The sequence below is a fragment of the Giraffa tippelskirchi genome, chromosome 10 (genome assembly GCF_054371585.1).
Source record: "Giraffa tippelskirchi isolate mGirTip1 chromosome 10, T2T-mGirTip1v1.2.pri, whole genome shotgun sequence".
NCBI lineage: Eukaryota > Metazoa > Chordata > Mammalia > Artiodactyla > Giraffidae > Giraffa > Giraffa tippelskirchi.
The window spans coordinates 72,458,195-72,482,317 of NC_137284.1; the positions used below are offsets into that span (position 1 = coordinate 72,458,195).

The 24,123-nt window shown below is 39.0% G+C and overlaps 1 long non-coding RNA gene and 1 pseudogene across 2 annotated transcripts in view; one reads left to right on the forward strand and one right to left on the reverse strand.

Moving 5' to 3' along the window:
• Positions 1–24,123, forward strand: part of LOC145524782 (uncharacterized) — a 189,547-nt gene that overhangs the window by 108,265 nt on the left and 57,159 nt on the right. The gene's annotated exons all lie outside the window — the stretch shown is intronic.
• Positions 5,661–7,097, reverse strand: LOC145523260 (serine/threonine-protein kinase VRK1 pseudogene; annotated as a pseudogene). Its single transcript, XR_014066454.1, has one exon. The product of XR_014066454.1 is annotated as a serine/threonine-protein kinase VRK1 pseudogene (transcript).

Sequence of the window (24,123 nt, forward strand, 5' to 3'; positions counted from 1 at the left end):
TAATATACATATTTCAATGCTATTCTCTCAGAATGTCCCACCCTCACCTTGACAAATGGATAAGGAAGCTGTGGTACATATACACAATGGAATATTACTCAGTCATTAAAAAGAATACATTTGAATCAGTTCTATTGAGATGGATGAAACTGGAGCCCATTATACAGAGTGAAGTAAGCCAGAAAGAAAAACACCAATGCAGTATACTAATGCATATATATGGAATTTGAAAGATGGTAACGATAACCCTATATGCGAGACAGAATAAGAGACACAGATGCATAGAACAGTCCCACTGAACGTTTTCTTAGCACCTAGGAATTTAAGATGGAATTGAAACCATTAACATAAGAAGTGATAGTGTCGTGGTTTTGGTTAGGGATGTGAACTCTCAACCTGGGCTTTGCCACTTAAGATGACACTGAGTGGGTCTCATGGATATTCTTCCTTCAAAAGTCAGGAAAAATTAGAGATGTTTTAAAGTGAGAGAATTGAAAAGGACAGGCATTTAGTCAGTTAGTGTGGACCCAACACTACACTACTGGGACAGATACAGCATGCCCAAATTGCTATGAAACCTTTCAAGGTGCTTCATCTTTTTGCTTTTTGAGCTGGCAGTACAGATTGGTGCCACACCACCAACATATCACAGAATAAAAAGTTGAGTGAAAGTTCATGCATTGAAACACATCACTGAATTCGCATGATAACACTGGTATTTACTGGAAGTATAATGACTGGATTAACATACACCATTGCTTCCTTCCTCCCTGTTGGCTGCTTCATTTGGGTCTTCATTTAACTGCTCAACCACAAAAGGGAACTCAGCTTGGGAGAGAAATTCTTAGAAGTGAATGTGACTGAAATTGGCAATGCAAATGCATCAGGTATTTCCACTATTCACAACTTACTCCAGATGAAGTAGACCAGTCATCATTCTTACATTACACATCTTTCTGAGTTGAAGATTGTGACTACAGGATTCTTTAGATGCTGAACAAGTCATCTCTTACTACAATTATGCTGCATGACTGATGGTCTACAAATTCAGCAGCTTATAATAATAAGCACTGATTTTGTTCTAGTCTGTGGGGAATCAATTTGAGTCTAGTTTTGACTGTGCTCACATACATTGCTGGAGATTGACTGGCTGTCAGCTGATCTGGGCTGGCTTTTGCTAGGACAACTGGGAAGACTGGGTGCTGCTATTTGCTTCTCTGACACTCTAGCCCAGCAGTCTGAGCTCGTTCTTCAGCTGTGGCAGAGGTGCAAGAGAGAGGGCAAGCTCAGACATGCCAGGGCGTTTCAAGACACTGCTTTTGTAACATTGCATTGGCCAATGGAAGTCACATGGCCAACCTATATTCAAAGGGCTGGGAAATAGATTAGATTCTAATTCTTGAGAGAGATGCCCTGGATACAGAGAAGGGTGATGAATTAAAATCATCATTGTAATCTGGACAATTGTCTTTTCCTTAAGAGAAACTAAACTCTCAAAAACATTTTAAAATTTAGCTTTGGTGTTAACTACAAGTATATATATACATGAAGGGGTCAAATGGCTCTATATGACTTTTAAGGCTGCTAATGATATCAGATCTTTTAGCTGGTTCTTTGATTATTGGCCCCCCATAGGTTTTAAAAAATGCATTGTTACTTCTTGTCTTCAACTTTAGGCATGGCCTATTGACTTTTTCCTCAGGAAGATACAAATTTACCTCCTGTTCACTGACCTCCCTTACCATTCACCAGACACATGCACATTTCCTGTGCTCCTAACTTTTCATTGTTGTTTTATAACTTGGTTTATATTATTTCTCAGTATTTAGATTTCTCAATATTAGATTATTAGTGCTTCCCAAATGGCACTAGTGGTAAAGAATCTGCCTGCCAATGCAAGAGATGCAGGTTCAACCCCTAGGTCGGGAAGATCCCCTAAGAAAGAAATGGCAACCCACTCCAGTATTCTTGCCTGGAAAATTCCATGGACAGAGGAGCCTGGCGGCGGTACAGTCCATGGGGTTGCAAAGAGTTGGATATGACCGAGTGACTGAACACACATTTAGATTATTAAGACTGTAAACACTCTTCATAGGTGATTCATAAAGTAAACTACAGTTGTTTTTCCATTGCTGCATGCTTTATAGTGTCTCTAAAGTTAGTTACTGTCCTCTTTTCTTTGCCTCTCTATTATCATTAATGCAGCCGCAGTTTCATTTTTTCTTTTCCAGTTGTTTAAATCGTCTCTAAGTATGTTCAAAAGCCCTGGACGGTCTCTGGGTTTCATGTAGGTACAGGTTTCTCTCTGGAGCTGTAAATTACTCTAAACTGTAGGATTCTATGGCCTGTAAAATTCTAATAGCTTCTTTCACCACCATTCTGGAGATCAGTACTTCCTGGACTTATATCTTCCTCATGTCTGGATTATTTCCTCAATTGATGGAATGCATCTTCCTATAGATTTCTAGAAAACAGTAGTTAGGAAGTACATTTTTACCCTGAATATGTTATTACATACTACTGTCAGTGTATAAAACAAATTAATCTTGTCATAGAAGCACAAATTCAGAGAGCTTGGTGTTGAAGATTACCAAAAGTAGAAATTTACAAAATGTTTTTTTGTTTTATAGTTAAGCTTTTGTAAGTGTTCAGAATGAGCTCTCCTTTGACTCTTCAGTGATACATTTTTTCTCAGCATTTTATTATAAAATTGTCCAAATACAAAAAAAAATTGGGAAAGAAAGCAAAATGAATAGCTGTGTGCATTGATCAAGGTTTTATATATATATATATATATATATATATATGAAAATGAATATATATAATACCGCTCTTCATTTTTTTCTATTATCATTTGAATGTAAGTGATTGACGCTGTCAAATTTACACGTCAATATATCAGCACATATATTTGGGCTTCCCTGGTGGCTCAGATGGTAAAGAATCTGCCTGCAATGTGGGAGACCTGGGTTTGATCCCTGAGTTGAGAAGATCCCCTGGAGAAGGACACGGCTACCCACTCCAGTATTCTGGTCTGGAGAATTCCACGGACTGTATAGTCCATGGGGTCGCAAAGAGACGGATACGACTAAGTGACTTTCATTCACTCACATATCAGCAGATGTCTTAAGAAAGAGAATACTTACAACTAAGCCACAATACCTTTCAGATACCTAGGAAAATCAGTGTCAGTTTCATATTCAAATTTTCCCAATTATCGTAAGAATGCCTCTTATACTGACTTCATTAAAAAAAAAAAGACAGCAACCTGTCAAATCTAGGTTCATACACTGCTTCTGTTATATATTTCTAGGTACTTTCAATCTAGGACAATTTCCCTATTAAAAATTATTTTTCATTTACCTGTGGCCAAGTTAACTTTTTTGGCGTACAGTTCTGTGAGCTTTAACATGTTGATTCGTATAATCACTCCTGGAGTTAGGATATGGAGCTGTTTCTACCTTAAAACATTTCCTCAAATTTTCCCTTTGTAATTGATCCCTCCCTCAGCCTATAACCCCTGGTAACCATTGAGCCTAGCAGCTCTGTTACCTAGGTCACTCTCCTGTTGTTGTTTAGTTGCTGAGTCATTTCTGACTCTTTTGCGACCCCATGGACTGTAGCCTGCCAGGCTCCTCTGTCCATGGACTTTCCCAGGCAAGAATACAGGGTGGCTGTCCTACCATTTGCTTTTTCCAGAATGTCATTAAATAAACAGAGTCATACAGCATGTACCCTTTTGAAATTGACTTCTTCCACTTAGCATAGTGCCTTTATGCTTCATTTCATGTTTTTGTATCATTCATGCATTTGCTATGTATCATTCCTTTTTATTATTGAGTTATATTCCATGATATACATGGTCCGAAATTTTCTTAATCCACATACTCACTGAAGAACATTTGAGTTATTTCCTTTTTCTAATGATTATGAATAATGCCACTCTAAATACCACATATGAATTTTTGTGTCTGTGGGTGAAAATAAGTTTTCATTTTTCTGGGGTAGATACCTCGATGTAGTTTGTTGGGTCATATGGTAAGGGTATGTTTAATTTTTTTTTTTAATCCTTGAATATTGTTTCCATTTGATCCAGGGCTTGGGAGAGGACTCCAGGGTTGTTAAAATGATGCCTACTAGCTCATGGAAAGGCTCAGACAGAAGCCCTGACCCACTGTGGGGTGAGAGTTGGGGGGGATACAGAGAGGCCCCGCAAAGGCTGGTGCACTCTGGAGGTCCCTCGTCATGCTTGAGGGTAACCCTTTGGAACAGTTACTCCCCAGTCCCAACCAGCCTGGGGCCGGCCAATCTACGGAGTTAGTCAGGTGGTCATCCACCTCTTGATGAATATTACTTGCTCAGCTAGGATGAGGCTCTGCAGGAAGTCGCAGAGGTGGAAGTCTGTGTGGGCAGGTCCCAGAGCATGCAGATCCCAAAGGGCTTGGTTCAGGTTCTTCTCCAGGGCCTTGGCAGCTTCCATGGTATCTGAAGTTTTACCCTGTTCATTTTGGGATGGCTTCTGCATGTCCTGGCAGAGGGCAAGGCTGTAGCGCCAGTTTTTATCTTCCAAAGAGGCTTGGTGCCCTCACAACCAAGGTGGTCATGCCTTCCAGAGCTCCATGGTTGTGGCTAAACTAGAAGCCCAGAGAGAGGTAGGTGCAGGAATGCTGCAGACGCAGGTGGAAGGCAGCCTCTACTTCAGTGAAATGATGCTTACGAGTCTGGGAGCTCATGGTTGGTTTGCAATAGAGAGCTGTCTGCATAAAATGGTGTTAGCTCATCCTGGAGGCAAGGGACGGCTAAGAACATGGTCCTGGAGGTTGTGACTGGAAAGGAGGTTGGAAGGTGGCCTGAGCTGGAAGAAGCGGGTCCCCAGAGCTGTTCCATCTAAACATTGTTGAAGTAAGAGACAGATCCTCAGGACTGTGGGCCCACTGCCTGTGTATGTTTAATACAGAAACTTCCAAACCATTTGCCAACATGGATGTACAATTATGGATTCTCCACTAGAAATATTTGAAAGTTTCAGTTGCTCAGTACTTGATTTTAATTTTAATTTCCCTAATAACTAATGCCATTGGACTTCTTTTCATATGCTTATTTGCCATCTGTATTGTCTCTTTGGTAAAGTATCTGTTCTGGTCTTTTGCCATATAGTTTAACTGGATTATTTCTTTTCACGTTGTTGAGTTTTGAGAATTCTCTCTATACTCTAGTTAAAAGTCATTTTTGAGATATATGATTTATAAATATGTTCTTTCTATTGCTTATCTTTTCAGTGTGTTACTAGGGTCTTCCAGAGCTAATGTTTAAATTTTGATGAAATACAATTTATCAATTATTTATTTTTGAATTGTGATTTTGGTGTCTAAAACCACTTTGTATAACCCAAGTTCATGAGTGTTCTTCTTTTGTATTTCTTTATATTTAATGTCTTACTGCCTGGTTTATTAGTTTTTTGTTTTTGTTTTTGTTTTTTTTTGTATCAAGCAAAAAAAGACCTTTATTTTAAGTTGTGTATTTCCTTAAAAGTAAGGCTTTTGTCAGACATTTATACTCTGGAAAACATAGAACAATCAAAAAGTGCAAACAAACTGCATGGGACAACTTAAAAAGGGTATAACCTTAAGATCGTTAAATTTTATAAATTAGGCTTTAATAAATTGTATAAAGTATTTATTTAATAAAAAAAAGTCTGCTTTTCAAACACATAGGTACTTCATTGTTACCCCCAATCCACAAGACTCACATGAAAATAAAACACTTAATACAGAAAAAGAGGAAAAGGTCAAATTGAAAGGAGGAAAGCTGAATGAAAGGAAGAAATGAAAAACCAGTTCACAGTATTTACTTCTAGACTCTCTTTCTGGTTTTTGAACGGGTTTGTGTGGCCTCTTCTGTCTGTTTATCCGAGCATTCCATACCTTCAACACTAGATTCTACTCTTTCCTCAGCTTCTTTCTTTCTCTTCTTTGCCACTGGTTTTGCTTTCAAACTTCCATTCTCCACAACAGTGAGGTCCAGCTTGCCATCATCCTTACTTCCTATAGCTTTCAGTCCTTGCAAAAGAATATCTCGCAACTTTTGATAAAGAGGTTTTTCAACATAATCCAGTAATTTCACTGTTTCCATGTACTTAGCAATTTCATCTGGCTTGTTTTTCTCAGGAAAACATTTGTCCATCAAACTTGCAATATTTTCTCTGTATCTAATTTTGGAATCTCTAACGTAGTTAGGATCTTTCAAATTATCCTCCCATGGCAGATGGCCACTAAGCCACTGGATCATGCAATATCCAAGGATTTCCAAGTCACCGCATCTTGATGGGGCCACACCATTGTGCGCATCGATGCTGGTGAATTCAATTGTGCCATCATGACATCTTTTGGGGTCTTCTTTGTATTCTTTGAGTCCCTTCTGGGCAGTATCGATAAGCAAGGCCATAGTCTACCAAGTACACCTGGTCAGGATTCTTGTAGCTGAGAAGAAGATTTGAGGCCTTGATATCTCCGTGTACATACTCATGCTCATGAATATATTCCAGAATATCCAGAATTCTTAAGCTTAGCTGCAAGACAGTTTTCTGAGAAAATCTTTTGGCATTTGCTTCATATATTTTCTGAAGGTCACTCCCAAAGTGATCTATTATCATAAACCTATAACTTTTTCCATTTTTGTCATGTAGACCAGACCCCCAATACTTAGGGACACCCAGGTACTTCAGTTTATGGGTACGAATCCATTTTTGAATTTGTTCTGGTTTGGCAGCTCGCTGGTAGAACTTTAATTCAGTAAAAAGAGGTCCATTATCACTGGGTTCCACTTTCACAACACAGGGTGCATCGGTGCCCACGGATTTTGAAGAATTCGTATCAGCAAGATATATACAACCAAAGCCACCTTGGCAAATGGGAGATCCCAGTTTCCATTCCTTTTTGGTCATATCAGTGATTATCTCCCCGGCTGCAAAATGTTCTGCAAGACGTCTCTTTGCAGGGCCCTGTCTTCCAGACTGAACAGCTTTTACACGAGGCATTTTCACTCAAGCCGCAGACCGTCGCCTTCTGCCCAGTACGAACTTCCCGCCGCTTTCGCCGACTCGCCTGGTTTATTAGTTTTAAGTGGCATTCTCTGACTTCCTCTTTTCTCTATATTTGCATAATAACCCATAGTTATATTCTGCTTGCCTCTTTCTACTTTTCCTGTATGCTTTTTAGATGCACTCTTTCTACTTTGTCATGGCATATACTATTTATGTACTATTCTGCTTCCCATATCCCCCCCCACTGATCTAGCTGTAGATTTCCAACTCAGTATATTAAATGTTCATTTTTAATACTTTTTTCTTGATGTTTCTTCTGTTATTTGGTTGCCTTTAGTTCATTCTCTAGATTCCTTTTAGAAGGCTTTTAGGTGCACTATTTTCTGAGGTCTTGTACATTTGAAGCTATTTTACTATAGTTCTGATAGTTGAAATATAGCTAGACTGAATATAAAATCTTTGATTTTCACTTTCTTTGGGTTTCTCAAAGATGCTGTTCCACTGTTGTCTTTCTTTGTATGTTTTTCTTAAAAATCTTGGAAGCCTGTTTCACTGTTGTAACTAATTTGGTTATTTGCCTTGAGGTGCTGTAGATTTTCTTTTTATTTAAAAAAAAATCTGACATCTTGCAAGACAGTGTTTCAAATTTGACCATTCTGAAAATCATTTTTCTAGTTCACTGTAGCCATTTTAAACATATAGATTTAGATTTTTTTTTTTTTTGAATTACAGGCTTAAATATTAGTTCTGTTTTATTTTTGTTCTTCAGGGACTCCAGTTATACATATGTTGTTGGCTGTTTGTCTATCATGGATTTCAGTCACTTTCTCTCTGACTCTTTAGTTTTTTCTTTATCTCATTTTCATTTCCTTGACTTCTTTCCTGCACTTATTTAATGTTCTTTAATAGCACTTTATTTGAATCTACTTTCCTTTGGATACCTTATAACTTATTCCTCATTTTGGAGATGTTTTGTCTAGGTACTTTCTTTCCTGAGTTGTATCAACTAATGAGTTGCTTCCTCTTTTGTGTGTATTTATGTATGTAGTTTTTGCATTTTTCCTTATAAATTGTATATGTTCATCTAAATGTTTGTGTATGAGAATTTTCATCATGTGTAGTATTTCGATTTCCATTTCTTTTTTTTGTTTACAGTAACTTTGAATTGAGTTGGTCCTGTTTTGTTTCTTTTTTTAAATCCATTTTTTGGATGAATGTTTTAGTTCTCTTCAACGACCAAGGTTGCTGCTGCTGCTGCTGCTAAGTTGCTTCAGTCGTGTCCGACCTGTGCGATCCCATAGATGGCAGCCCACCAGGCTCCTCCATCCCTGGGATTCTCCAGGCAAGAATACTGGAGTGGGTTGCCATTTCCTTCTCCAATGCATGAATGCATGCTAAGTCGCTTCAATCATGTCTGACTCTGTGTGACCCTATGGACAGCAGCCCACCAGGCTCCTCAGTCCATGAGATTCTCTAGGCAAGAATACTTGAGTGGGTTGCCATTTCCTTCTCCAATGACCGAGGTTACGTATCTTTAATAGATGATTTTGTTGGTGGGGTTTTGTGGTGGTGAATGAAGGAGAGGAGGAGTTTGCATGTTCTGTAGTGGTTTTTATTTCTGCATGCTCCTTAATTTGTCCCTCTTGCTTCCTGCTTTCCCTTCACTGTGCCATCTCCAAGGTATTATCTCCTCTTCTCTATTTACCTACTTTTCCCTTAGAAGCAATGTGTCTTCAAAGTTACCAGTTTCCAACTCACTCAGTTTTAAAACCCCTTCCCTGTAGCTTTCACTGCAGATTATCTAGTCCCAGACCTGTGTTTTGGGCTTCCCTGGTGGGACAGTGGTAAAGAATTTGCCTGCAATGCAGGAGGCCTGGGTTCGATCCCTGTGGGAAGATCTCTTGGAGAAGTGCATGGCAACCCACTCCAGTACTCTTGTGAAGAGAATCCCATGGACAGAGGAGCTTGGCAGGCTGCAGTCCATAGGGTCATACAAGTTGGACACGACTGAGGTGACTAAGCAGCAGCAGGCCTGTGTGTAGTATTTCAGCTCTTAGCATTGGACTTTTTCCTTTCTCAGGATGATTATTCCTGTGCTTCATTTAAGTTCTCTTATTTCGTTGTTCTTTTCCATGAAGAGTTTAAAGGTTGTCTTCCTCCACTTTCTCCTCTAGCAGTGTTGAAACTGAGGTGTGCAATCTGCTGTAATAGTACATCTTTATATGAAAGGAACTAAGTTCACAGTATTCTCTGTGTCCTCTTAATGCTGAGTATGTGGATCAAGTGAGAGTTGATTTGTGCTCCTTCTCCCCCTCCCTCTCCTCACCCTACCACTCCTCCTCATTCTCATACTTCTTTTTGGAAGTTGTTTGGTGATTCAGATTTAGACAGCTGCCCTTGTGGCCAGCTGGAATTTCTACTTTCACATGTGAGCTGTAGATCTTTCCATGAGCCATTTTGAATATGGGCTTCTCAGTATGAGGGTACGGTTTGGTTACTTTTATTAGGGAAACATGTCTTATTATAATCATTAAGTCTTTTTTTCCTCAGGAGGGTCAGATGCCTCAGAGAAGAAATCTGCAATTCCATGTTGTGCAGCCATAATAACCTAGACAACTACACTCAACAATATGGATGAATTTCACAAACAATACTGACTGAAAGACACCAGACACAATGGGACTCTTACTATGCGGTTATTTTTTTTTTTTTTAAGTTCAAAATTATACAAAGTTAGATGTGCTGGTTAAGACTGTGTATTAAATAGAAAAGGTCTTGGGGCAGAAAAGCTGAAAGACACGAGCAAGCACTTTGGGTGCAGCCATGTCAGCATAAATCTGAGGTTACCTAACCGTCCAACAGAACTGAGGATGCAGTCACACTCAGCTGAGGAATTGTGACATAGGGCATCAAAAGTGTCTTCTACAAAAGGCAAGATCACAATCAGTAAAAGATAATATAGCAGCTGCCCCTAGAAAGGAGGGAAGAACTGTAAGGGAGGAGATGTCAAGTGAGGATGTGGGGAGACTTGGGGTGCTTCAATATCTTGTTATTTTATCTTGTGGTTATACTGCTGTTGCTTTGTAACATTCTGAATGGATATATATTTATGACACAGTCTTCTATATTATGATATAGACTATAACAAAAAGAGAGAACTAGATTGATAGTAGTAGCCTTGAATGTCAGGCGTTTAGTCTTATTTCTATAGTCAAATTATGTTTGAGGGGGCTGGGGACCTTGAACAAAAAGTATTAATAATGCAAGAGGACAAACTTGTGGTTACATTCAGGATGGATTGAAAGAATGATGGGTAGTGTGGCAACCACTTAGATGACATCACTAAGTATAATATCACGGTGAGTGTGGAGAAAGGAATAACGTAAAAACTATTCAAAGCAGATCAGTCTGATTTGATGAAGAAATCAGCACATACCTATCTATGATTTTAAATCTCATCCCTTTTGTCAACCACGCAGCACTGATGGCATCATTTTTGATGTGCCACTACCATGCTTTGTGCCTTATATACTCTCCAATTCGAGCTCTTAACCTCACTGAATTTTAAACACTAGTGTACAGGTTTGCTTCTCTAGTTCAGGGTGAACACAGAGGAGAGAAATTGTGAGTTCATATATGTTAGTTGTTTGATGTTTAGTGAGTTAATGAATGAATGAATGAGTGAACTGATGTATTAGAAATACCTGGCCTAATAGAAAGTAAACCCATTCTGGGTATTTGCGTCATCAGTGAGAGCCTTTGCTAATGCTAATACTTAGCTGTTTAGGGAACAGGAGAACAGAAAGACTGATTAGTAGCAGAGATGAGATTAATATATGTCTATTACATATGGTATATGTATTATATAATTAGTATATATATGTAAATTATATATATCACAATTGTGTATATATATGTGTAAACTGCTTCTCTCACATAATAGCAAAAGTGTGCTCTTCCTTGACTCATTCTGTGAGGTAGTTGTATAAGTGAGATCATGATTCTTGGTTGCTCTTATGACTTTGGCACAGTGGGACAACAGGAATGGACTCTGTCAGACTTTAACTCTCCATTGTGAAACTGAGCCTGTCTGTGAATTTGTCTCGCCTCACTCCCTACTTGAACCCAACCCTCCGTATAGGGGGAGCTAAGAGATTTGAGTACAGTAGATGTAATAAGTTCACTCTTAGCTGACCATAGAATCATCACTTTCATGTCACTAGCATCACACACCATCAATAAATGTTTGTTTAACAGATTTATGAATGACTGGGGCATTTTGTGGTCACCTCCTTTAAATGACTGAGTGTATTAAGAAGTACCTACCAGATAGAATCAGTGAGAATGGGCATTGGGACCACTTCAGAGACAACCAAAATCAATCAGGTCAACTGCTACATCTGGTAGCCTGGTCTCAGAGAAGTTACTCAAGACTGAGGTCCTGAAACTAAAAAAAGGGGAAAAATACTTCTCAGAAACTATGCCCAAGAAACTTATTTCATAATTCATTCTTTTTGCAGATGTCAGAGTGAATGGGGTAAGCAAACAAGGATAGAAGCAGCGTGTGCTTTGTTCTTGCATTTTCAAAATTAGATCAGAGTCTGGGATAAGATCATTAGGAACAGACATCAGTTTCTCACATGATTTTGTGAGCTTAAAAAGGGGACATAAAACTTGTTTTTGTTGTTCATCAACATTGTCTAGACCCTCTTTCTCTTCTCTCCTTAGTGACCCACTTCTCTAAATGACCCCTTGACCATTTGAAAAGAGCAGGATAGTTAGAAAAACAAAATGGAATAGAAAGTTAGAAAGTGGGGGGGAAGTAGCTTGGAAAATTATACTTGTAGCAGCAGTCTTATTTATCCTAAACTCATGACAGTATTTTAGTCAACACAACAGAAGGGAATTTGAGTCAAATCTATTAAAACCACCTTCACTTTACTAAAGTGAATATTCTACCAAGAGCAAGTTACTAAATTTTTCAATAACTTCATTTTTTCACAACAGAGATAATGCTGAAAAACCTTAGTGGCATCATGTCATAAAACTACTTGTGGTTTACTTCATTTTATTTTAAACTTTTCTCATACAATTTTCATTCGCTTTCTTTAAAGTTTTTACTTGGCCAGGAGAATAATCAATAATGTTGAGACCAGAGGCAAAAAAATGGATTGCAACTTGCATTGTATTTGCCTTTCCAAGCAACAAAAAGCCAGTTTTTCCTCCTTTGAATAAGGGAAGTGAGTTAGGCTAAGGATGGGAAAGATTTGTAGGTGGGCGGGAGCAACGGGAAGGGCACGAGGAACAATTTTTATTTTGTTTTCGGTGATGGAGACAGAGCAGCTGCACCAGCATGAACAGGAAAATATACTTTGAGGACTGAGATGATGACTATCTGTGGAGGCCCACACGACTATGGAGGAGAGCTGCCAGCACAGCATGCTCCCTGATCTCCTCATTTACCCATATGCCCAGGAAGGTCGAAGTAACTGAAGTTTTTCCTTCCTAGTGGCTTGCTGCCTCCACCGCAATTTCATCTTCTCTACCTCTTCATTCCCCTGTTTCAAGGAAAGGGCCACAGATTGCTTTGAAGGCTAAGTAAGTTTTCACCAAATGCACACAAACGGAAAGATGAATGATGGGTGGACATGCAACGGTGAAACAGCATGTTTGCACGTGGAGGCCACTGATGGCTCAGGCTTGGTAGAATGAGATTTGCAAGAAAACAAAGGATGAGGGCTTCCCTGGTGGCTCAGTGGTCAAGAATCTGCTCACCAATGCAGGAAACAGGGGTAGATCCCTGATCTGGGCAGGTCCCACATGCCACAGAGCAACTAAGCCTGTGCACCACAGCTACTGAGCCTGTGCTCTAGAGTGCATGAGCTACAGCTACTGAGCCCGTGTGCCATGGCTACGGAAGCCCACTTGCCCTAGAGCCCATGCTCCATAGCAAGAGAAGCTGCCACAATGAGAAGCCTGAGCCCTGCATCTATAGAGCAGCCCTTGCTCACCACAACTAGAGAAAAGCCAGTGTAGCGATGAACACCCATCTCAGTCAAAAATTAAGAAATAAAATTATTTTTTTAAAAAAAGAAAATAAAGGTTGGATTGTGATTATCACCTGAAATACTAGTAAGGATTTTGTAAGTTGTAATCATTTTTGGGAAATTGTAGTGTCAAAAATCTCTCAGCATTGTTCTAGGGAATCATTTCTACGTGCAGTGTATTTTTAGTTGCTTCATCTAGTGTGAAAGCTTTGTACAAAAATTGCTGATTTCTCTTGGTCTGATTTGCACTGTTTATAAACTAAAAAGCCAGGTTTATTTACTTTTTAAATCCTCTTTTTAGATTTCTATTTTGTAATCCATTTTAGAATCTATAAAAATACAGCAACTATGCTTACTGTTCATTAGTTACTGTTCAAAGTACATGTTAAAAACAGTGGAGTTATTTTTATTGCCTACTCATCTTTCCTATCTAGCAATTTTTTAAAATCTAAAATTTTCTTCACTAGTTCTTTCTGTCCATATTTTTTGAGGCAGTCACCTGTTTCATGCATCACTGCATTGCACTTAAACCACTACAATGGTTCTTCGGCTGCTCTACTTTTAGCATTTTGTCTTCAAATCCATGCATCTCAAAACTGCTCGAAAATTTCAATAGTCTTTAAAAGAATTTTTTTTAATTAATTTATTATAATTGAATGATAATTGATTTACAATATTTTGATGGTATTTGGCATACATTAGCATGAGTCAGTCACAGGTATACATGTGTCCTCCCATCCCAAATCCCCCTCCCACCTCCCTCTCCCCTCTGTCCCTCTGGGTTGTCCCAGAACATGGCTTTGGGTGCTCAGCTTCATGCATCGAACTTGTATTGGTCATCTATTTTACATATGGTGATGTACATGTTTCAGTGCTATTCTCTCAAATCATCCCACTCTTGCCTTCTCCCACTGGGTCCAAAAGTCTGTTCTTTACATCTGTGTCTTCTTTGTTGTCCTGCTTGTAGAATCATTGTTACCATCTTTCTGAACTCCATATATATATGTTACTATACACTGCTTGTCTTTCTCTTTTTGACTTACTTCACTCTGTATAATAGGCTTCAGCTTCATCCACCTTGTTAGAACTGACTCAAATGTATTCCTTTTTATAGCTGAGTAATATTCCATTGTGCATATCTACCACAACTTCCTTATCCATTCATTTGCTGAGGTACATCTAGATTGCTTCCATGTCCTGCTGCTGCCACTGCTGCTAAGTCACTTCAGTCGTGGCCGACTCTGTGCGACCCCGTAGACGGAAGCCCACCAGGCTCCCCTGTCTCTGGGATTTTCCAGGCAAGAACACTGGAGTGGGTTGCCATTTCCTTCTCCAATGCTTGAAAGTGAAAAGTGATAGTGAAGTCGCTCAGTCGTGTCTGACTCTCAGCGACCCCATGGACTGCAGCCTACCAGGCTCCTCCGTCCATGGGATTTTCCAGGCAAGAGTACTGGAGTGGGGTGCCATTGCCTTCTCCATGTCCTAGCTGTTGTAAATAGTGCTGTAATGAACAGTGGGGTACATGTGTCTCTTTCAGTTCTGGTTTCCTCAGGGTGTATGCCCAGCAGTGGGATTGCTGGGTCATGGCAATTCTATTTCCAGTTTTTTATGGAATCTAATCTCCAAACTGTTCTCCATAGTGGCTGTACCAGTTTGCATTCCCATCAGTATAAGAGGGTTCCCTTTTCTTCACACTCTCTCCAGCATTTATCATTTGTAGACTTTTTGATGATGACCATTCTGACTGGTGTGAGATGATACCTCATTGTGGTTTTGATTTGCATTTCTCTAATAATGAGCAATGTTGAGCATCTTTTCACATATTTATTAGCCATCTGTATGTCTTCTTTGGAGAAATGTCTGTTTAGGTCTTTTACCCACTTTTTCATTGGGTTGTTCCTTTTTCTGGTATTGAGCTGCATGAGCTGCTTGTATATTTTAGAGATTAATTCTTTTTCAGTTGTTTTGTTTGTTATTATTTTCTCCCATTCTGAAGAAGTTAAACTCATACTGTTTGTAGATGACATCATCCTCTACATAGAAGACCCTAGAGATGCCACCAGAAAATTACTACAGCTAATTGATGAATATAGTAAAGATGCAGGATATAAAATTAATAGACAGAAATCCCTTGCATTCCTATACACTAACAATGTAAAATCAGAAAGAGAAATTAAGGAAACAATCCCATTCACCAACCATTGCAACAAAAGAATAAAATACTTAGGAATAAATTTACCTAAAGAAACAAAAGACCTATATATAGAAAAACTATAAAACACTGATGAAAGAAATCAAAGATGAGACAAATAGATGGAGAAATATACCATGTTCTTGAATTGGAAAAATCAGTATAGTGAAAGTGAGTATACTACCCAAAACAATCTGTAGATTCAACGCAATCCCTATCAAACTATCGATGGTGTTTTTCACAGAACTAGAACAAATAATTTCACAGACTATTTTCATTCTTCATACCAAATGTAACCCACTTTGCAGCTGAAGTAACTTCAAAAGGAGGAGGCAACATTATCCTTACATGGAGATAATATGATTGTATACTACTATAAAATTTAACTGAAGAATTACTAGACTTAGTAAGAATTTGTTAAAGTAGTCAAATATAAACAAATATGTCAAAATCCATGATTTCCTTGTCCTATAGGCCCAGAGATTGAATTGTGCTCATGTATCCGAGGAAAATGGCTTCATTCCTTCATAAATTTCACCGGATCTCCATGGAATCATGGCCAAGAGATTGTATACTTTATTTCCATGTGCCTGACAGATAGGAGGAAATGTTTTCTCTACCCTGGGGGGAGGTTGATTCCTGCCTCATCAGTTACCTTATAAGGAACCTCTAGGTCCTGGTGGGTCTGGCTTAAGTGTGCAGGATCCTTGGGCTGAAAAATCATGAAGGAGCGGAATCAATTCTGAGGCCCAAGAGGCTAATGTAATCTGGTTGCCTTAAACGCATTCAGAATCAATGATTAAAGATGGAAAGAGTGTAAAAGAAAGGCAATTACTATAATAGTCATTTCGAGTGCTTTCTTAATGTCCTTTAAGACAAACTGAGTCTTCAAAATTGAGTTTATGTTTTTCAAGAGCGCAGTTAAAAATGTGAAGTTCTGATCATGTCCCTTAAGTCTGACAATTGAACAAATACCTTTAGAAAAGACTATTTTTCTTGCCTCCAAAGACTCTTTTTCTTGCCTCCGTATCTTTGGGAAGGATGGGAGCAATCCAGTGTTCTGTCAGACGACCCCCTAGCTGGGTCTGGAAGTGTTACGTGAATACTGAGAGAATAATGAACAACTTCAAGATGTAAAAAATTACACCATTAGGATTCACATGTCATATATCTACTATTCTTTGAAAGTAATACTGGTTATGTGATGTCACTTTTTTCAACACTTGCTTTTGGAAAATTATTATACTTTGACACAGAGATAACTATATCAAGTAAATTCTATATAACATAGTATCGTAAATAAAATATGATAGATATTAAAGCAAGAGAATTCTAGGAAACATCCACTTCTTCATTGACTATGCTAAAGCCTTTGACTGTGTGGCTTACAACAAACTGTAGAAAATTCTGAAAGAGATGGGAATACAAGATCACTTTACCTACCTCCTGAGAAATCTGTATGTAGGTCAAGAAGCAAGAGTTAGAAGTGGACATGGAACAACAGACTGGTTCCAAATTGGGAAAGGAGTACCTCAAGGCTGTACATTGTCACCCTGCTTATTTAGCTTATGTGCAGAGTATATCATGCAAAATGCTGGGCTGGATGAAGCACAAGCTGGAATCAAGATTTTGGGGAGAAATATCAATAACCTCAGATACACAGATGACACCACCCTTATGGCAGAAAGCAAAGAGGAACTAAAAAGCCTCTTGATGAAAGTGAAATAGAATGAAAAAGCTGGCTTAAAACTCAACTTTCAGAAAACTAAGATCATGTCATCTGGTCTCATCATTTCCTGGCAAATAGGTGGGGGAAACAATGGAAACAGTGAGAGACTTAATTTTCTTGGGCTCCAAAATCCCTGCAGATGCTGACTGCAGCCAAGAAATTAAAAGATGCTTGCTCCTTTGAAGAAAAGCTATGACAAACCTAAACAGTATACTAAAAAGCAGAGAAATTACCGAAAAAGGTCCGTCTAGTCAAAGCTATGGTTTTTCCAGTAGTCATCTATGGATGTGAAAGTTGGACCATAGAGAAAGCCGAGCACCAAAGAATTGATGCTTTTGAGCTGTGGTGTTGCAGAAGAGTCTTGAGAGTCCGTTGGACTGCAAAGAGATAAAACCAGTCAATCGTAAAGGAAATCAGTCCTGAATATTCACTGGAAGGAGTGATGCTGAAGCTGAACCTCCAGTACTTTGGCCATCTGATGTGAAGAACTGACTCTTTGGAAGAGACCCTGTTGCTGTAAAAGGTTGAAGGCAAGAGGAGAAGGGGACAACAGAGGATGAGATTGTTGGATGGCATCACTGACTCGATGGACATGAGTTTTAGCAAGCTCTAGTGATGTTGCGGAGAAGGCAGTGGCACCCCACTCCAGTACTCTTGCCTGGAAAATCCCATGGATGGAGGAGCCTGGTAGGTTACAGCCCATGGGATCACTAAGAGTCGGACTTGACTGAGCGACTTCACTTTCACTTTTCACTTTCATGCACTGGAGAAGGAAATGGCAACCCACTCCAGTATTCTTGCCTGGAGAATCCCAGGGACGGCGGAGCCTGGTGGGCTGCCGTCTATGGGGTCGCACAGAGTCAGACATGACTAAAGCGACTTAGCAGCAGCAGCAGCAGCAGCAGTGATGTTGTTGATGGACAGGAAAGCCTGGCATGCTACAGTCCATGGGATTGCAAAGAGTCAGACATGACCGAGCGACTGAACTGAACACTTCTTCAGACAGCTAATTGGCAGCCAATTCGGTATCATCACAAAGAATAGTAGAGGTATGCATTTGACTAGGGTCACAGGTCAAGATACATTCAGGAAGTAGTGATTCATTGCCAGATTAATGAATTGATTTTCTTGGGGTCAAAATTCTACACATTTTATTTTGCCAGCTCTGCTAAAGATAAGAACTGAATTAACATATTATCAATAGCTCCCATCTTATTGGGCTACTTCTATGTGTGAAGAATAGATTTTTTTCATTTGAATAAGATTTCTAGTCTGGGCAACATCTTTTCAATATGAGTAAAAGTGTGTCCAACATATGATTTTATCATTTTTAAAAGTTCCACTTACCAAAAATTTGACAGGTTAAACAAAGTGCCAAGGCATCACTGATAACAAACTCATAATGAAAGAAAATTTTTAAAATTAATAAATTAAAATTAAACAGTCTAATCTGATGACAATATAACGGCAGCTTTTCTCAAAATGCCAGTAAATAGATAACATTTTTAGTTTCCAATTAAAATAAATAAATTAAAAAAAAAAGAATAAAGACAATACACCAAAGATGGAGGTGTAGAAAAAGGAAAAAATAAAATACTGTATTTAGGATATTGGGGCAAATCTAAGGATGTAGGGGTGTTTGAGGTAGTTATTTTGTAGACTATTTCTAGTTGAAAACACAGTGAATTTTATTCTACTATTTAGAGAAAAAGATTTAGCATGAACTTGACCTAGATTTTTGGTAGTTGATATTGAAATATGTTCATTTTGTAGCTTTGGTGAATTAATTGAAAACAACTTAAAGATGCTAATATTGCCTTGGTTCTTCTGAGAATTGTATTCTTTGTTTATGAATCAGTTACTTAAAAAAAAACGCAATGCATTAAAAAATCAGCACTAATAAGTGGCAGTGGAGTCATGCTGTCTGGCAAAAATAAAAAAGAGCAACGTTTTGGAAACTGACTTTTTGTGGTTTAGGCTGACTTTTAAGTCTCACCGGAAGTTAATTAAAATGAACGTTTTCTTTCTTTTTTTTTGACTTGTAAAGTTTATTTTATCATCTTTGAGTTTACTCACTTAGTGGCAGATGCCAGAAAATTCCTCAATCCATGGGACTAATTGAAAAATAACTCTTCAATATGGGTGGAGAGCTCAGACATTTCAAATATCTCCTTTTAGTTGGATTAAAGGGCTTCCCCTATAAATATCTTGATTTGAAAGAAATGTGAGGAATTTCAAGGTTTCCAGTCCTAAAACCATGAACAAGAGCTTTGGCCATGCCAAGTTTATTTCTCTAAATTCATTTGGAGCTCAAAGAGTGTGGTCTCGACTGAGATGCCCATAGGGGGAATATCCAGGGGTTATACGTACACCATCTGAGTGTATCCTCATTTCAAAAACATGTATATGAGTTCATATCCTGATTCCTTTAGGGAACTTCAGTTTCCTTTGATCAGTAAGTCTCAGGGAGGGTCTATGATATTTTTCCTGGCTAGCCCAGCGAGCATTCAGATCTCTGCCCTTCAAAAGGTAACACTCCTGGTGGTGATGACTCTCTCCCTGTGGGGGCAGATTACCAGCAGTAATTTCACATTGTGCACCTTGGTGTTTGTTATGATGTGCCTGCAAATAATGTTTGCAGTTCTTGTTATTCTCATCTCAAGGTCAGCCTAGACTGTTCTCAAAAAGAATAGCCTCTGTGCTGTTGCAGTTTACTCACTGCCTACGAGCGCAGCAAGTTTGAGATTATTCCTTACACTCCTTTGAAAGCATTTCTTTCTCCTTTGCTTTTAGTATCTAGTAGTTCATGTCACATCATGGAGTGCCTGATGGGATCATAAAACTCGTGGCACCTTGGGGATGCCTCTGAGTAGTGCTTAATTTAGCAAAGCACCAATTTTTTCCCCCTTTATGAGCAGCCAGGTGGTTCAGAGTGAACCCTGGTATTTTACTCCACCCTTAGTGGCTTAACATGGAAGATAGATTAGTGAAGAGGGCTGAGGCTGGAATCCAGGAGAGGGTGCAAAATTGAAGGAGAGTCTACAGAAGTTGGAGAGAAAGGTAGGGAGGTTTAGCAGGGAAGATGAGAGTAAAACCATGCTGGCCCAACTTCAACAGCTAAGTGTGATCAAGCCAAAATACATCGCTTAAGAAAGTTAGAAAAATAGTTGTGATGTGGAGACTGATCCCAGGATGAAAATCATTTTGTGAACACTTGATTGGGATTTCTAATTTAATCATTTTCAGCTGCAACAACAAATGTTCAAACCACATAAGAAGCTTTGGCTTCACATATTTAACAGATTTTTTTTTTGGTATGTAGAAGTTTTATTTATTTATTTATATCTCAAGGTGCATTGATACCACCTTTCTCTAATTTGCCTTCTGTTCAACTCTTGGTGTAACAGTGAATTACAGTGTGTGAAGGAAAAGTTGACCTTAATACCTGAATTTTAAACCCTGCTGTTAACATTTACTAGCTATGTGACCCTGGACACGTTGCATCAGCTCTGAGTCTTAGTTTCATCATCTGTAAAATGGGATGTCTGTAAAGCACCCACTACATGTTTTCTGCAATGTAGGAGACACTAGAAATGGTAGTTGTTTTTATCACCATGTTTACTGTTTTGAAGCGAGGGGAGAGTGCTAAGGTGATATAAAAAAGCACATAGTAAGATTTCCTAATTAGAGTAAAGGGTCAATATGGAATGAAGGTGAGACTGCTTAAAATAAAATCATTTCAGCACTCTAATTTGATGTATGTCATATTATGCCATATATCTTCACTCTTAAACTCGTCTGTGTTCTGTTGAGTTAAACAATAGATTTCTTTGGAAAGTGAGTGAAGGTTTTAGGGGTTATTTATCTAAAATTAAATACCGTAAAGATAAAAATGTAACCTACTCATTCATCACTAGCTTCAAGATCATCTGAGCTTTGTATGGCCTCTCAGTTTTCTTTTGGTTTCTGTGGTTTTCTCTTGTGTTGTGTAGGGGAGATGGGTTGTGTGTGTGCACTTACCTGGTACCTGGTGGTAAAGGGGAGGAAAATTTGTCCTTTTGCATTAGTTTATACTAAGATAGCAATTTAGAAGCGAGTGTAGCTTGAAAACACTTCTAAACGTCTATTCTTATAAAAATATATTACTACTTGGAAGCATCTTTTTTTTTTCAGAAAATAATGTATTTACATTTGTGTTAACCAGTTACTTTGTAGTGTCATTTACTTTTCATACAAAGTCATCAGATCTACTTATTCTAGTCTGTTTTGAAATAAGCTCACTTGCTCACACATGTTTCTGCCTCATTCTTTGCTTCCACCAATAGACAAGTTCAGACTTAGGAGGCAAAAGTCCAGCGGAAAGTACCAGAACTGAGGGAAGAATATTTATCTAACCACCCACGCCACAGAATGCTTTCTTGGAATCTGCTGTGTGCATAAGATGGTATCCTATCCCCTCAATATATGACCTTTGCGTTTCTGAAAACCAAATCTGATCCACAGGGAAATCACAAAAACAGAAATATTGTTTGCTCAATTTATATCAGATTTGTTTTTTAAAAAATCAGGCTGGTTTTAAAAATTGAAAACTGTCCCACATGAAGCACCTAATCATTTATGGAAGTTTGCTTTGTGACCTCAGTTTTTAGCAAAGGTGGTAGAGGCTTTATTTATAAGGAAAAAACAATTTAAGGGTGACTAAGAGCTATAGAAATTAAACTGGTTTTTGTTTTTTAAATGTGTATGGACTATTCTTTCTTTTCACTCCTTAACAGCTTTCCTGAGTATCTTGAGCTGAAACTTGGTTTGCTGAGGTAATCTCTGACCTCTGGCTTGCCCAACCATGGATTCTTCATAGCGCACTGTATTTGATCAATCTAGGACATTCCATGGACGGAGGAGCCTGGTAGGCTGCAGTCCATGGGGTTGATAAGAGTCAGACATGACTGAGTGACTTCACTTTCACTTTTCACTTTCATGCATTGGAGAAGGGAATGGCAACCCACTCCAGTGTTCTTGCCTGGAGAATCCCTGGGATGGGGGAGCCTGGTGGGCTGCCGTCTATGGGGTCGCACAGAGTCGGACACGACTGAAGCGACTTAGCAGCAGCAGCAGCAGGACATTTCACCCAGTCAGTATTTTCTCTGTGGAAGTTGCTGGCATTGGCTTCCATGACAACGTTCTTGTGTCCTTCTTCTAGTCTTTCTGACCACTTGTTTTCAGTCCCCTTTACTCTCTTTTTCACTTATTTCATAATAATCGGTTTTTCACTGGGATTCCATTCTTGAACCTTCTGTTTCTACATACATTCCCTGACAACTTCACTAAGTCATGAATCAGAGGACCACATGGACACTGATGAATCCCAGATGTGATCTACAGAGCTATCCACCTGCCCTGGAAAAATAAGCCAATATTTTGCAGACATCTTCACTTAAGGTGCCCAAAATACAACACATTTTTCAAATTTTTATTTTCTTCTGCCCCTGTCATTAGATCTGCTTCTCTTTCTGTATTTTCTGTCTTAGAGCATCACCATCTCTCATGGAACCTACTAAAACCTTCCTTAAGTTAGGCTGTCCTGGACTCCCTTCCCTCCAGGACTTTGACCATGTTCTTTCTCTACCTGGAACATTCTCAGATGTCCCTTCACTTACTTAACTTATAAGTATCCTACATATTTCATGCCAGCTCTTGACTGAAGCTGTCTCTAGTTTGCTTTTCACAAAGTGTTCAAAATTGACTTTTCATTCTTAGAACTTATTACAGCCTGAATCAATACACAGACTTGAATGATTATTAAACGAATGACTGTATTTTTTTTTTTTTATGTCCCCACTGTTTTCCAAGAGCTCAGGGGCCAGATTTATTTTAATTTGCCATTTTATCCTTGTCAACCAGCACAGTCCCTGGTCCATGGGATGCTCTCAATAAATCCTCTTGGATATTAAACGCATGACTTCTTTACACCACCTGATGCCATCCAAAATCAATCAGCCATATCTCTTTCTTCTATCAGATTACATATCTTTCAAATCTACTCCTTCATCATCATTTCCAGTCTAGTCCTTGGAGTAGGTCCTCAGCATCCTGGCTTACCTTGAGCCTCAACTCCATCCACCAAACTATTAGTACTGTTACATTTTAGACATAAATATGATAGAAGTACCCCACTCCAGTATTCTTGCCTGGAGGATGCCATGGACAGAGGATCCTGGCCGACTCCAGCCCATGGGGTCGCAAAGAGTCAGACATGACTGAGCAAGTCACACACACATACATACACATGATAGAGGTACATTGCTGCTCTGGTATCTTTAATGAGTCTAACATTTCTCTAGGAACAAATCTAAACTCCTCAGAGTCTACAAAGCTCTTCCCAGCCTGAGTCTCTACCTTCTCGTTCCGATTTCATCTTCCCGGCTCAGTCACCACGGGATTCCATCACCGCTGAAGGCTCCTGTGTCTGGAACACACCATATTCTTCCATTTTCTGTGTTGGTTCCCTCCCCTCTGATATTTTTAACTCCTCTTTCATCTGTGGCTTGAACTCTTCAGATTTATTTTGAATCTGACAATTCGAAATTATGAAATCCTTCTGTGGCAAATTGTTACCCATTTACATACTTCTAGTTTTCTATTTCCTAAAAGTGTATAAGCCACTAGGTACAGTTTGATGAACGATAAGACGTTACAATCATCTTCTCTGACTTTAGAACCTACCGTCTCTGTGGCTAAGGGGACTCTGGTTCTAGTCCCAGCGTATTCTCACATCACTCTCAGTCATTTTTTTTTTTTTTATCCCTATCACTTTTTTCTGCCAGCTGTGTTTGGGTCGTGTTTCCAGTATCAGCTAGCAATTCTCTGCTCTGCTCCGACTGTGGTTGTGCAGAGCTTGGTGGCAACTACCCTCTGTCACATACACTGACCTTATTTGTGAGTCAAAAAACCATGGTGACCCCATTTTCTTGCTTTCCTACTGTACCTCTACTACTGGACTGCATTTCTTGATTCATTTTAAATATATCTCCCCTCTCTCAAGGAAACTGCCATGGGTCCTTGAGGGGCTGAGATGTAAGACAAATTAGATAGCCACCCTCCAAAGTCCAGATCA